Genomic DNA, 15,025 nt, shown 5'->3' with positions numbered 1-15,025 from the left:
AATCTCATTTCCCAATTCGCTTCTAACATTTACGAAACTCTCACTCTCTGCAGTTATAATATTCTAAATGCATTTACATAACTTACACTGTGTGTGGTTGTTATGGATCCTCGAAGCGTAAAAGCAGCTTTAAGCATATATTGCAATCGCATGTTTCAAGAAAAACAACAAATACACAAACACATACACTAATAAGAAATATGCATGTGTGTGTTGTTGCAAATAACGGATTTATGCATTTCTTACAGTGTTGCCAAGCAACCGTAGTCCGCCTAGAAATGTATTTCATTTTGCTAAGCTGTCAAGCTGATGGCGGCAAAAAGAAAAACGAAAAGCAGAAGAAGAAGAAGAAGCATAACATCAACCATAAAATAACGGGCAAGGAAGTGCATAAGTTGAGAATGTGCAGCTAAGCAAAGTGGCATCGTTTACTGTTGCAATCACAGCAGCGAGCGACATGCAATGCCAACTATTGTTGTTGTTGCTGTTATTGTTGCTGTGGCAACTGCTTTGGCAGCAAAAGACGTTTCGGGTGGGCGGCTCACTGGAGCGTTGCTGCGCTGGAATGCTCGCTGCAATGCCATTGCGATGCGTACAAACAACATAATGGCGCCACTTCCGCTGCCGCACAACAACACCAACACACGCATACACATACATATGTATATGTTGCAATATGTTGCTAGTGCGTTTACAAGCATTTTATATATTTTATATAGAGAATATACAATAAAGTAGAAAAATGTATATTCTTATTCCATTGCTATTGTTGTTGTTGCGTGTTTGTGCTGCGGGTGTTGCATGTGTTGCACGCACTGGCGCTTACACATAAATGCACTTAACGCCGCTCTTTGTTGGTGGGTGGAAGCGGGCTTTCGGCCAACCTTGTTTATGTGTGTGTGGGGGGTCGGTGCCTTGCGTGAAGTGGCAAGCAATACAGCGCAAATAAGTGCAATGTCAACAGTTGCTACAGCAAAAAAATAAAAAACGACAACTGTGGTGCAAGAAAACAAGCACAACAACAACGATAACAATATTGCAAAGTTTTAAGCAGAACAAGAGCTTCGCTGCTCGCACAATCGTCTTAACACGGCACACAGTGTTTTTGGTGTTGTTTTTGTTCTTGATTTCCCCTCACCCTCTGGCGTGCCAAGTGTGCGTGCGACATGTGGCATGCAGCGAAAGTGAGTGAGTGTGTGTGTGTGTGAAATGCCAAAATGGCAAGGCTGCAGTACTAAAGCAGAGTTTTTATTTCGCATACAAGGAAATGCCATTTTCCACAGTGTGCCGTTAGATTGGACAGTTTCATAACTTATTTTTTGACTGACAGCAGAACACTTGCAAAATTTTAACATTGCAGAATATTAATGAAATAATGAACGCATAACGGAAAAGGATATCCATATACATTCTTAAGTGGGTGTTGAGAAGATCGCTTCTGTAGTAGTTTTTTTTTTCAAGGTTATGCTAAAACTATTCCCTTCGCCTTGGTTCGATGGTTATTACTGCACATGGAGAAAAGTGTAAAGCAATGGATGTATGAATTTAGAATTTAGTAATAATAATACCAAATAAAATCTTTGCCTTTTTTCGAATAATAATCCCAGTTTTCAATATTAATTATATTTGCAATGATATGTATTTTTATACTCTCGCAACAAAGTTGCTAAGAGAGTATTTTACTTTTGCTCACATAACGGTTGTTTGTAACACCCAAAACTAAACGAGTTAGATATAGTGTTTTATATACCAAAGTGATCAGGGTAAAATGTGGAGTTCAAATCCGGATGTCTGTCCGTAGACTACTTAAGCTATAACCACGCCCATCTCCCATACAAAAGTTATGTTGAAAGCCACTAAAAATGCTTTAATTCAGCAAAACACCAGAAACTTCAAATCTCATTAAAAAGATGGTACAGAAGGGCTCCACGAAAATTGGTATACAAAACTTTAAGTGGGTGTGGCTTCGCCCACTTATGGGTCAAAAACCATAGCTCCGAAACTACTCGGCCAATATCAATGAAATTAGGTTTGTAATATTTGCCTTGCATCCCATTGATATGTTGCGAAAATAGGCCAATCGGTTCACAACCACGCCTACTTCCTATATACCAGAACTTTGAAGTCGATCTGATTAATTTACTTTACAATATGTAAAGTAAGCATTAGTGAAGATATCGGAACAGAACTTTGCATAAATACTGCATTTATAGTGTGACAGCCCCTTTCTAAAAATTCCGAAATCGGACCATAGGTTTTCAAGTCCCCTATATATAGTACACGCGGACCTCGGTGTTTCTAACCTAATATTAGGGTTTCCAACTTTCAGTGGACTTTATACCATATATATGATATATATTATAAATAATATATTATAAATAAATTGCGAGAGTATAAAATGTTCGGTCACAACCGCACTTAGCCCTTCCTTACTTGTTTTTATTTATTTTTTTTTATAGTAGGGGGAAGCATCGAAAGCCGGAGTGCGGAATTTTAATCCGCTAAACCTAACCTACTCCCAACAAAAGACTCTCCCACGGGACCACCGGATTAAGTAATACTTCGTGGGAGCCACTAGACTTTTTAAGCCTTAAGCCTCCTCTGTTGTAAATGTCTAAGTTCCGTCATAATAAACTTCGCTAACGGCTTCCCATTTATCGGAGGACTGACACAAGAGTGCAGTCAAATTTTCAACTCAATGATATGTATGTATGTCATTATCCTTATGTATTCTGAATCAAAAGAGCAATTTCATATTTTCAAATCAATTTGCTTAACGAGAGTGAAATAACTTCGAAACATTCTATACTAGGATTTTTCTTATAAGGAATTCGTGTGAAAGCTCTGTGTAGTCTAGAAAATACCTTATGCGAATATTACTAATATTCCTACTTTTCTCATTTTGTATTCCGCTGCTTGATCCCATTATCACTCGCTAAGTTCAAATTGGCGCAACAACTGCTTCTTTATTTGTTACGCATGCTATTCAGCACTATCTATCTCACCAAAATCACAAGAACCGTCTGATGGAGCCATAGTTCGAACATTTTGTTCACCGAGAGAGAGTTATTAGTTCTCAACTGACTTTAAAATAGAACTTGTTTGTGAAAGTAATTCTCCGCTGGCGATCGATAGTTGGCTAGCTGATTCCAAGACGTACGAAATTATCTCCAAATTGAAGTTATTACAAAACAATTATTTCGGTTTCTTATGAATAAATTCTTGGTTCGCTAGCTATTTGTATGTTATACTTAGCTTTGCGTCTATAGCGATCATGTTTTTTTATCATAAATCGAATACAGAATATTATTGGTATTTTTTCAGTTCGACCATCATAATCTTTATATTGTTTGACATTCTGTATTCATAGTTAACAATTCAGGAGTATGAAGACTTGGACGATTATTTGCAGTTGTTGTCGTTTAGTAATATTTTCTGCAGCCCAGATTTATTATCCTCTGTGTCATCAGTTTCTGCGCCACCCTCAAGTAAAATCAGTCACAATCAACAAAATCGAACAAGAAGCTTAACAAAAATATGCTATAGGTACATTTACTACCTATGCATTTAGGTATATAGTTGATGCTGCAGGCATGGTCGCTATCAACATGCGGCGCGTTGCCTCATTTCATGTCATAAACTGTCAAAAAGACACGCATAGATACAAGCAAACACACAAGGACGCCGTGCATATTTAAACGTTACATTGAAAGTGTGTCAATGTGGCACGTTGGAAATTGAGGGAGAACAACTTAATGAGCGTGTTGCAAGCGCGGTGTGGAGGCGAGATTGAAGGGCGCGTATATGTGTCAAGTGCACGAACATTGAAGCGTTCATCATAATACTCGTACAATAATAACAAAAACCTGGCGCTAAGCCCCAACACTCACTCACACACACACAAACACACGAAATGTAGCAAACTAATGAACAACGAGAAAATGGTAGCTGGCAGCCATCAAATTAACAGCAACATTTTGTGACGGCAACAATAACGGTAGCAGCAGAGCTTTTGTTGTCGTTGACAACACGAGCGACACGCGAACGGCGAAATCTGCTGAGCCAGCAGCAAACAATGTTGCAAGTAGCGCGCTGTGACGTTGGCTATTAAATGTGTCCGTGGCAAAGCTCTCTGCAGCATGATTGTTATTGTTGTTGTTGTTTGTTGTACCTGTCAGTCGGCGCGCACGTCAAATTTATGTATTTGTTGCATTTAATGAGGAATTAGCCGAGTCATCTTTTTATCGCCATTTTGACACGCACACAAGCGCACACACACACGGGCGCACATAGGCGAATGCATAAATCCATATTTATGCTGGAAAAGGTGTTGAGCACGTAAAGCCAGCTGTTGGCATAAGAAATGACAGTATCGAACACGCTCGCTTACGCTGGCGTTGCAAATGCGTCGTCAGCTGACAGCGCAATAATGTTGCAAATGATGAATGGGCCTTGGTTCGTGGCTGTTCGCTGTTCGCTGATCACTGGTCACTCGACGCAGGCACAGCAATGGTCCTCTAATACAAGTTATTACGGCTACTGCCTGCCACACCTATCCCGTTTGCTTCGCCACACGCAGCCACTTTGTGTGTGCCGCATCACCTCCACCAGGCGTTGCCACTTCGTTGGTAATTATGTGGCATTGCCGGCGTCGTCGGCTGTGGGCAGCCAGGTGCCGTCAGCAGCTTGAAAGCGCACAGCTTACCTAGTGCCTGACTGTGCTTTGCTAATGCGCCTACTTGTTTGGTAAATGGCGCCATTACATTTGTGCCACACATCGCCACGCAACATTGCCGTGATTGTCATGTAGCATTGACAGACCGCAAACAGCATTAGGTAGTTAAGTAGTTAGCGTTGTCAACGCAGATGATGATTGAATGCATTTGCCGTTGCAACATATACGTACGTCTATCTAGGTATAGGTCCATAAGTATCAATAATTATATATACACGTTGCTACGGAATTGGGTATGTTGGAAAGTACTTCTTTAGATAAAAAAAATAATTTTAAATCCACTTTAAAGTGTGATTTAATCATTAAACTAATTTAAACGAGATTATTCATGTAGACATTTACGAATTTATTAATACAGTGTTGCCACTTATCAGAAGTACCATGAAATTTACAATAAACCCCTGAGATGTCGTGATCACCTTGGATATGGTTCTGTAAATCGTTCTTCCAATCAAATTTTCCAAGCTTGTTTGGTTATAGATCATTGTACAATCGTTTGAATAAGATAAATTGGTGGGGGTGGTAATGTTTTGATTCCGCCCATCCGCAGTACTGCATAGTAAATTTCATACGCCTTACTAAATATATATCTTATATGTCTTGATTATTTTACTGAAGAAGAAGAACTATACCCTTATAGACAGCATAAATAAAGAATCACACCAGAACTCGATTGAAGACACATTAGACGTTTAAACAAGAAAATGTCGATACTAATTGACAGCAATTCTAAATTCCAACTAGAATATCATCTGATTTCTCGGAAATTATTAGGATACAACTTGAGACCAGATAATCATATCAAAAGTTCTTTGAGAACACTATAATTATTTAGTGTTGTTTGAGACAAGTTGAGGTTTCAACATAAGAGATTATAAAGGGACTACTTATTAAAAGAGTGTAGAGGATACTATTTAATTAAATTATAGTATATAAACCTATCACATTTTGAAATCATGTTGCTGCTTATTGCTTTTCCGGAGACTAGATCGAGATTATAATGTAAAAGTTTGTGGAGTAAGTCTCTCATCTGAGATTTAAGAAGAACGTAACGTCTTATATAAATTTCGAGAAGTTCTTAACAGGAATACTCACTGCTTATCGGTAAACAATAACTTTTTGGATAACTTGAAATATGTATAACGGTGAACGCAAAGTCAATGCTAGATAGGGAGAGTATCATATGGGAGAATATCGATGCAATGTAATAACAGCATCCTTTGCTCTGTAAGATTATAAACCACCATAGCTGTGAAGTTTATATATTTAACTCGATATGATGATTCCACCGAATCCTCCTTTAAGTAGTTTTGCAGCTAGAGATTGTTTAAATTTTTAGTTTGATCACATACATCCGATGGGTGGCCAGTTAAAATTTCTCTGACTACGGAAATATTGACTTTACTGAGGGCGAAAAGTTCCGTAGACCTCTTGTAATTCACCTTGAGTCGGAAAGACCATGCGACAGTGCAAGTGCTAGTAACTGTCCAGTGCTTGCTTAGCTTAAAGCTAGCATCGCCACGATGCCACGACCTGGAGTAATAAATTCGCGGCTACCTTTGTGGCAGCCGCCTGGGCTTGAAAGAGGTTATAATAGACGCTATAAAAGACGGAAGCCTGAAGCTAGAGTTGATGAGAAGTTCACGATAATAAAACTCTCCCCAACCTTCCTCTTCTGCACCCACCAAACCTCTTTTGAAAAATTTGTTCCAAACTGGAATCTAAATACTTGTACTAATACAAATTGGATTGTAAATATTTATGATGATCGAGTTTCATGAATCAAATAGAAGATTATTTAGAAACATCTCGACTTCAGTCCTACCAATAGAATTTAGATTTGTCCTAAGTCTTTTGTATGAACCAGATATAAAAATGGATAGCAAGTCGATATATGTAAATAAAGTATGTATTCTAAATGGAACAGATATCCCAGAAAACTGAAGCGAGAGAGAGGAAAATGCACAACTAGTTGGATATTATATTGCGTAATGTTTTAAATTAATGAAATCTCTCTCTGTTTGTTATTGTAGAATGATTTTTATTAGAATAATAATTTCGAAATACATTTCTCTTACGAAATGTGCAATATTCAAACCAATAGACAGCTTGTAGTCCGCAACACAATTGTTCAAGGCAATGTTGTCTCAAACTTTAATTTGACATTTGTGTCATACTCCGACACACCATCCTGCCTACGTTTTTGCCTTAGTTAATTGAGTTACGAATACAAAAATCCATTTTATTGTTAAATATTAAAAAAACACACTCTAAATTGCATGCAGCAGCAGTTTGTTACGTAAATGCCTTTCTTTTATGCTAAATGCTAAATTCCAGAGTGAGACGAAATGCAAAAATAATTGCCAAAACATATGCCAGACCAACAGCAACAGCAGGATAACATGACACACACACACACACACTGAGTGGCTTGTCGGATGTTGCATTAAAATAGGAAAATAAATACGTTGCAAAGCGCTTTGTATCAACACATATTGGTATTTGTATAAATAAATAAGGATGTGTAGGCCGGCTTGCAACAACAGCAACAACAAATGGTGTTTGCTGATGTGTGTGTGTGTTAAATGCCATATATTTATGCATATACTAAACGTTATGTTGACAATTGGTAAAATAGAAACTTTATCTGCCTCATCGAAACCTCAATGACGACAGCCGATAGATGCCATGCCAGCCTTCCGTTGTCCTTGGCACGGTCTGTGAGATGCACGCAAGGACTTGAGCTCGTTGGCTCGTTGTTTGTAGGCGTTGCCGGAGGCATTGGCATGCAACCAAGCCGCAAACGAGTCGACAGCTTGTCCGGCAGCCAGCAGATGGACCGAATACGCTCGGCTCCCTAAAGTAATTTTCGCAAAAGAAATTCAATTGTGGTTTAAATATCCTTCGAGATTTGGCCATTGGCAATGGACAACTGCAACTTGCAACAAACAAACACAGACACGCATCGAAGCATAAATGCAAATGCATACGCACAAATGCTAATGCTTCAGCGAGTAACCGAATCAACATGCACTCATGAGTATGTGCTATAGTAGTATTATTCCTTGGTCCATTGCCGTGCCTCCGGCTGTCTGCGCTATTGCGGCCGTTTCTGCTGCATTTGTTGCTAATGAAAATTTCCTGCATATTAAATGTAGGCTTCGGCGTTGCAAGACAGACGTGCAACGCAGCCATCCTTCCTTCGTCCTTGCGGTTCACAGCCTGCCGGCCACTCAAGAACAGCTGCTGCAGCGGCTTATTGCCAAAATGCATACTCGTACATACAAAGCTAAGTGATGTACCGTTATTTAGACTTAATGTGTTTTGTGTGTGTGCATTAATGCATGCCTAAGTCTGTTCGCAAATTTTGTTGGTTCTGTGGGTGTGTTTGTGTTGTTGGTGTATTTAAAGAATGCAAGTGTGCCTACAAAATTTGTCGCTTGCAAGCGTGTGTGTTTTTGTTGTCAATTTTGAACATTCTAATGTCAGAGCACTTAAGAAACGTTCCATCCATTTAGTTTCTATCGACGTGGCCAGATCCAAGAGACTTACATATTTATATATAGTTAAAAGCATTTGTAAATTATGTACATTTGCTTTTATATATTTAAGTGGTTCCAAATTTCGTTCGACACTGAGAAAATTTTATGGGAGTATGGAATGAAAAGAAATGTATTTTTAATATATTTTACAAATCTTATGATATTTCGTGTTTGAGTACTCGTATAAAACCGACCTTGTGAGAAAATTGTAAATTGTTTTTCGAACACATCCTATTTTATGTCTCAAGTAACGCGGTGTCCGAGTCAACTAATATATCCCCAATAAAAATAAGTTAACGTAGTGATTAGGGAATCATAAGTTATTAATCACTTACCTGCAGCGGTGGGTTCCGTCTCAATAAATATTTGTTTATGTATACAAGGGACCCATGAGTGTACCTTTAGAATGGTTAGCACTCCAAATATGATAGTTTTAAATAACTGATAACTAAATCGAAAGTATTTAGACGCAGTTCGTTGAACCACTGACCATAAGTGTAAACAACTAAGGAAAGGCTAAGTTCGGGTATAAATCTTAACCTTTATTTAAAACTCTCGCAATTTATTTATTATATATTTAGTATATGACCGATTTGAACTATTTTTGCCACCAAGTTACTTTATATCCGTATCCGGTCACCGCGGGTAGTCCATGGTCCACCTGCGCAAGAGCGCTGGACATGCAGACTACGCATGAGCTCGTCAAACGCTGGTCAACTACCAGTACTTGTGCAGTGGCGAGGTCCTTTTGGCCTTCTGTGGAGCGCAAGCGGTCCTTTCAACTGCTTTCTCTGGGCAAGGTCCATCTCAGCGCTATCATGGGTGTACTTACTGGACCATGTCCAATAGGTACCCATGCGGTGAGACTTGGGATCGTGGCAGATGCAAGTTGCCTAAGCTGTATGGAGAAAGGTGAGATAGAATCATCTAAGCATTTCCTTCTACATTGTCCAGCTTTTGCCAGACTAAGGTTGGAACACCTCGGAAGGTCCTTCTTCGGCGATCCTAGCGAATTGGCTGGAATCGATGTTAGCCGTCTTAAGAAATTTGTAACGGATTCCAAGCGTTTTGCTGAATCTTAAAGGTCTTTGATCCACAGGGAGTTTTATTGGTACCACAGTGGACAGCGCGGCTGTCTAAGTGAGATCTTCTGTTTTTGCAGAGATCTGTCTACAAACCTAATCTAACCTACTTTATATCCAAGACTATTCACCGATACATACGGTATACATAAAAGCCATCGGAAGTTTGAAAATCCATATATCAGGTATAATGCATTTTTTAGTTTAAAACCAACATTGTTGAAAGATTTACTGATATTTTCATTTAAGAAAAAGTAACAACAATATTTCCCTCGGTGTATGTACGCATAAAGTTTCGAAAGCTTCATTTAGCAATTTTTGAAACGCCTGTACCAACACTCAAATTGTCTGTTTAAGGTTCAATATGTGGTTTCGCCTACTGGGCTTGCGGTTTTGTCTGCCCGACGCAATTTAACACATATCCAATAACGTCAGAAAATTCTTGTGCATGTATGCGTGTGAATTGTTCGTGTAGCATGGCAAATAACTGTTAATGTGCTTTCATGTGTGAATTAAAAATTTTTATTATAGCATGCATTTAGGCGCATATGCTTACATATACCATTAACAGAGTAGATATGTATATTATATATATACATATAAATAGTACTTATGTATGTGCTTGTGCTTTTCGCCACAAAGGCTTTTAAATATCAAAAATTCTCTCCGTATTTATTTCCCAACTGTTCACATAGCTTTAGTAAAACTTCAGGAATTTCCAATGCTCACTTCACGATGTGTGTGTGTGTGTTTTTCGTTGTATGAGTTTTTAGTCAAATTGCATCACTTAAAGCCACACGTTCACACACAAACTTGTGCAGAGATGTATGTGTTTGAAGTATGCGTAATGAATTTTGACGTACGATATTTTGAGGCAAGGATTTTGTAATATTTAACTAATTTCAAGATTCTACAGATTCAAAGTATTCTCTTTTCTTGATCTTCCTGCTTCATCTAATACATGTTTTTTTTGTATTCAGTCAACTACTGACATTTTTCGTATATCCATACTTTCAGGAAATTTTTTGACACCAGTAATTAAAAAAAAAACAAAAGTACTTGAAAAAGTGGCAACTCTTTTTTAGATTTTTTATTTTAGGTTCTCCTTACCCTCTTTAGTTTAATAGTCATATTTAATTTTTTTTTCATATTACTAATTAATGAATTTGTAAACAGGTGGCAATACTCCTCCAAAATTTTTTAAATCTGTTTTAAATCTCGAAAGTTTTTAGTTTTCCAGATCTAACAAATATCTAATATATAAAATTCTCGTGTCACGGTGTACGTTATTGAACTCCTCTGAAACCGCTCGACCGATTTTCGTGAATCTTAGCGTGCATATCGGCTAGGGTGGAGAATCGGACAACATCTATTTTTCATCCTCCTAAATGTTAAGGGTGGTCCACCCCTAAATTTTTTTAACTTTCCGCGAAGAACATTAAACATTTTCTAAAATCGGGAAGTTATTGGTTGTTGAAGTTCAAACCGATCTGGCTAATTTTTGTCTTGAAGTTTTCGTGGAAGGCCAGAAAAAGATTAGAAAGTGAGTAAATATGGAAAAATTGCGAGGAAGATATCAATAAGAGAATTTTATTCGAGTTGACAAGAAAAATATGAAAAGAGAAAACAAAAAAATAATATTTTAAAGGTTGTCATTGTTGCTTTGTTAAAATATTTTTGTTATTGTTCAATTGTATAAGGTTGTGTCGATAGCCCAAAACAATTTGTAAAAATTAAGGCAAGGCTAAGTTCACGTCCAACCGAACATTTTACACTCTCGCAATTTATTGATGTGATTTTATTAAGATAACACACAATATGACATATATATTCGCCATAAAGTCCAATAGAAAATCATCATATATAGTATATGAGGGCTGATGTAATTCCAGAACCAATTTCACTCATTTTCACCAAAGTTCCAAGGTTTCCAAGGTTAACGGGAATAGGCACCTGTTAGTAGGCAAAGAAACGGCACATTCGGCCTTGAAATTACTATTAAATTGCAAATGAACGAAACACCAGTCGGCTAAATCGTCAAAAATAGCGCTTTAACGAAAATTTTCCAAATATTCAAGAAGTCGCTGGGGGTACTGCACAGGACTTTAAAAGATCTTGATTGTCGATAAACGTTTTTGGTGGAGCCAGGATTCTGTTAACAGGTGATTTATGCCAGACTCTGCCAATTATTCCTGGATCAACTGTTACTGACGGATTAATCGCATGCCTAAAGTCATTTAATTTGTGGCGACACATAAAGTATCGCCAATTAACAACTAACATATGAGTGTTTTTGCAAAAATATCTAATTGCGATTGTAGAAGCAGTTGGAAATGGTAGGGTCGCAGTTGACACCTCGATGGATTAATAGCATTTCCAACAGATTTCTGTCACTTCATTGACTTGAAAGAGAAGTTTTCCTGACATGAAACCTCAATATGATAACCATAAATGACTGATTGAATGACCTAGATTGGTGGTAAAAAAAAGATATCGATGATCTTAATGCGACAACTTAGAATTTCGGTCCAGGAGAGTTGACACAGCTACTAACCAGGATGACGTAGTCAATTATCCCAAACTAACCTCGAGTAATCAATATCGTCGCCGAAGCCAAGATTGAACCAACTTAATTTAATGTATACCGTAACCACAAAAACGTGTGGCCGGGTCTGCTAGTATTTATATATATATTTTGCTATAAGATTCGAAAAAATGTGGCAAGATATTATGTTTTTAACCATCCGGATATAACTTTCTTTTACAAATAGCGATCAAGGCGGAATTTTGTAACAGGCCTATCGATTATATCACCTGTACGCACTTTCACTGCAAAACCCCAAAATCCAAAATAAAAGATATAAAAATAGAACTAAATCAAATCTTCTGCAATCTTTAATTTGCCTTCAAATCATAAATTTTTTCCTCCTGCATAGTTTATAAGTTGCAATTTCCTTTGCTTGTTGACGTCGAGTGAAAAACTTTTGAAAGAAAGTGATTGCAATTTTTGTTTTCGCTGCAATTTTATGCGCCGTTCTTGCGTCGCACTCCTTTCCGGCGAACATTCGAATCAACGTCACTGAGTGAATGACACTTGAACATAAAATTTGCATATCATGATAAATTGAGCCATTAAAAACTGGCAAGGCAAATAAAAAGCGGCGAGCTAAGTGGATGAAAAAATTGTAACAAGTCGTTTTATTGAGCTCTTGAAAGCGGCGAATGGATTCGAAAGGTACTACAATGCAATAGTATGAAATATGCAGGAGGTGCGGAAGCAAAAAATGGAGAAATCTGACAGAAAAAAAAAAACCAAAAAATTAAAATTTACTTTGGATGCTGTATAATTTTTGAAGGTAATAAAAACTTGCGAGATTTTCAATCACGCTGAGCAAATTTATGTTGTAACAAAAATAAAATATTGAGAACCGCCGATAATGCTAAAAATTTGTTCACTGATTTTCTGCAACTCTACTTCTACTAAACTGTTCAAAGATTTATAAATTATGGAACATTTTGGAATACCTTTCCTTTAAGTTTTTATGAACGACTGATGACTTTTCTCTCAGAAAAGTTCTCAGAACAGTCTATCAGGATTTATATAAGATCAAAGTCTGGCAAAGCAATAGAGACCAAATTTATTTGAGTATAGATTTACAGGAGTCGGGAGTGTCACGTGGCCTACCAAATCGTCTTGGTAAGGATAGTTCCGTGCTCAACTCTTTCACTCTCTCTTTAGAATTATGTTTGATTATAGTTTAGAAGATTTTAGATTATTTGCGAAAAGCAAATATAAGAAGGTTTCTTAGATCTACTTTATATTCGTCGTAATTAAATAAAACAATTACCGAAAGTCATTTCTATATGAGGTCTACGGATAGTGTTAAAGACCAAATGGACCTTAGAAACATAAACTCGTGTTTATAGCGATATACATATATTAATATAACTGCTGGGATAAAAATTACTTAGAGACAACTGAAGAAGACAAAAAAGAGATTCTATATACAACAACAACACATATGTCAACAATTTGAGAGCTCCAATGGTCTTTAGCGACCTTGGAGGGTTTATTGGAGCTCTGTGACCGGTGGATTCCAAACAGCTCATCAACCCAATGACAATTAAGCATTCGAAAAGCTTTGAATTTTTTTCGACCTTCTCTCTCAAAAAGATAAGATACAGAAATGATAAATGAAACGATAAATGACCAAATACTTTTGTTTGCATTTAACTTCTGTGACAAAGGACTTGTTTTCTCTCGTGGCATGACAACAATTGTCTAATTACTCACTTAAGCAGCTACTTTGGCAAGTGATAAAAACTTAAAAACTGTCAATTGTAAACAACAAAAGTTGGCCATTCAGCCAGGCAACGGTGCGCTCAAGCAACTGCCGTTGCAATTTATAAACCACACAGACAATGCTGCTTCGTTTCGCCAACAAACGCGCTAAAGTATTTGAGTATGTCTGTGTTCCTGCTTATCGCATTCTCATTGTAGAGCAGAGCTTTTTCCTAATTAAGCTGACCACAATTAGTCAAAGTTAATTGCTTGAAGGACGGCCACAATGTGTACGTAAGCGCAACGATTAGCTGGACGGAAGAATCGCAGAAGCAGAGTGCAATTTTCGAGAACCCGCATAAAGACACAAAACACTAAATAGACATGGATGTGTGTGTGTGTGTGTGTGTCAGATTAAGTACATAAGCACCGTTTCTCATCTCGTGTGTACACAGTTCTTTGTGTTTTTACAGTCTGTGTCTGGGGTCATAGAGCACTCAGCTCTGCTGTCCGGCCGGCTGCGACAACTTCGAACACCGCTCAAAGACACATGCTTACCACTACCCTTCAATGGCCAGCACTGATTGTGACTTTCTTGCGATATCCAACATTCTGCCGATTTTTTATTATTATTATTACGGGCTCTCTCTTTCTTGGTCCTTCTTCTGTCGGCGCTTATTTAGTTATTGCCACGGCAAAAGTTCGCCTGCCCTTTTGAATTATCCAATACTGGCTTCGACGACGCTAACCCAGCCACACACACACACACAAGCAATCACGCTCATGTACAACAGCAACAACAACATGTTGATCAACAACAACAATAGCAATGTCTAACTGTATGTTTGCGCTGATTAACACGATTGTGTAATGCTGCTGTTAGAATAGAACCCATTGCCTCCCTGCTTGACTGTCTGTCTGTCTGTCTCTCTGTTTGCTAGACAGTCTAAATAGACAGCGCTTGAGATGTGTATGTGTGTGTGTGTGTGCAGCTGACTGTGTGTGGCAGCTCGCAGTGTTTCGAGGTGGTGATGGTGGCTTTTTATTAAGTTTGCCTTTGTGTATGCTCAATATTGCATGTGACATTTGTAAATGTCAGTTTGTTGTCAGCAGTTTCATTATTGGAACTTTGCTTGCTTGCTTGTTTGCCTCTCTCACACTTCACTTACCAACACACACACACATACACATACAAACACATAGTCTTCGAGTACAAAAGGGCGACGAATTGTGGGTAAAGTGTCGCCCACATTCTGTGTCAGCTGTTGCCGTTATTGTTGTTGTTACAAAACACTAGATTGTTGTTGTTGGTTGTTGTTGGCGCATTTGCTTACACTTTGTGGCATATTGAAACGAAAATTCGTTATTCCTAATTCGTAATTTG

The sequence above is a fragment of the Zeugodacus cucurbitae genome, chromosome 5 (genome assembly GCF_028554725.1).
Source record: "Zeugodacus cucurbitae isolate PBARC_wt_2022May chromosome 5, idZeuCucr1.2, whole genome shotgun sequence".
Lineage (NCBI taxonomy): Eukaryota > Metazoa > Arthropoda > Insecta > Diptera > Tephritidae > Zeugodacus > Zeugodacus cucurbitae.
This window is presented reverse-complemented; position numbering follows the sequence as displayed.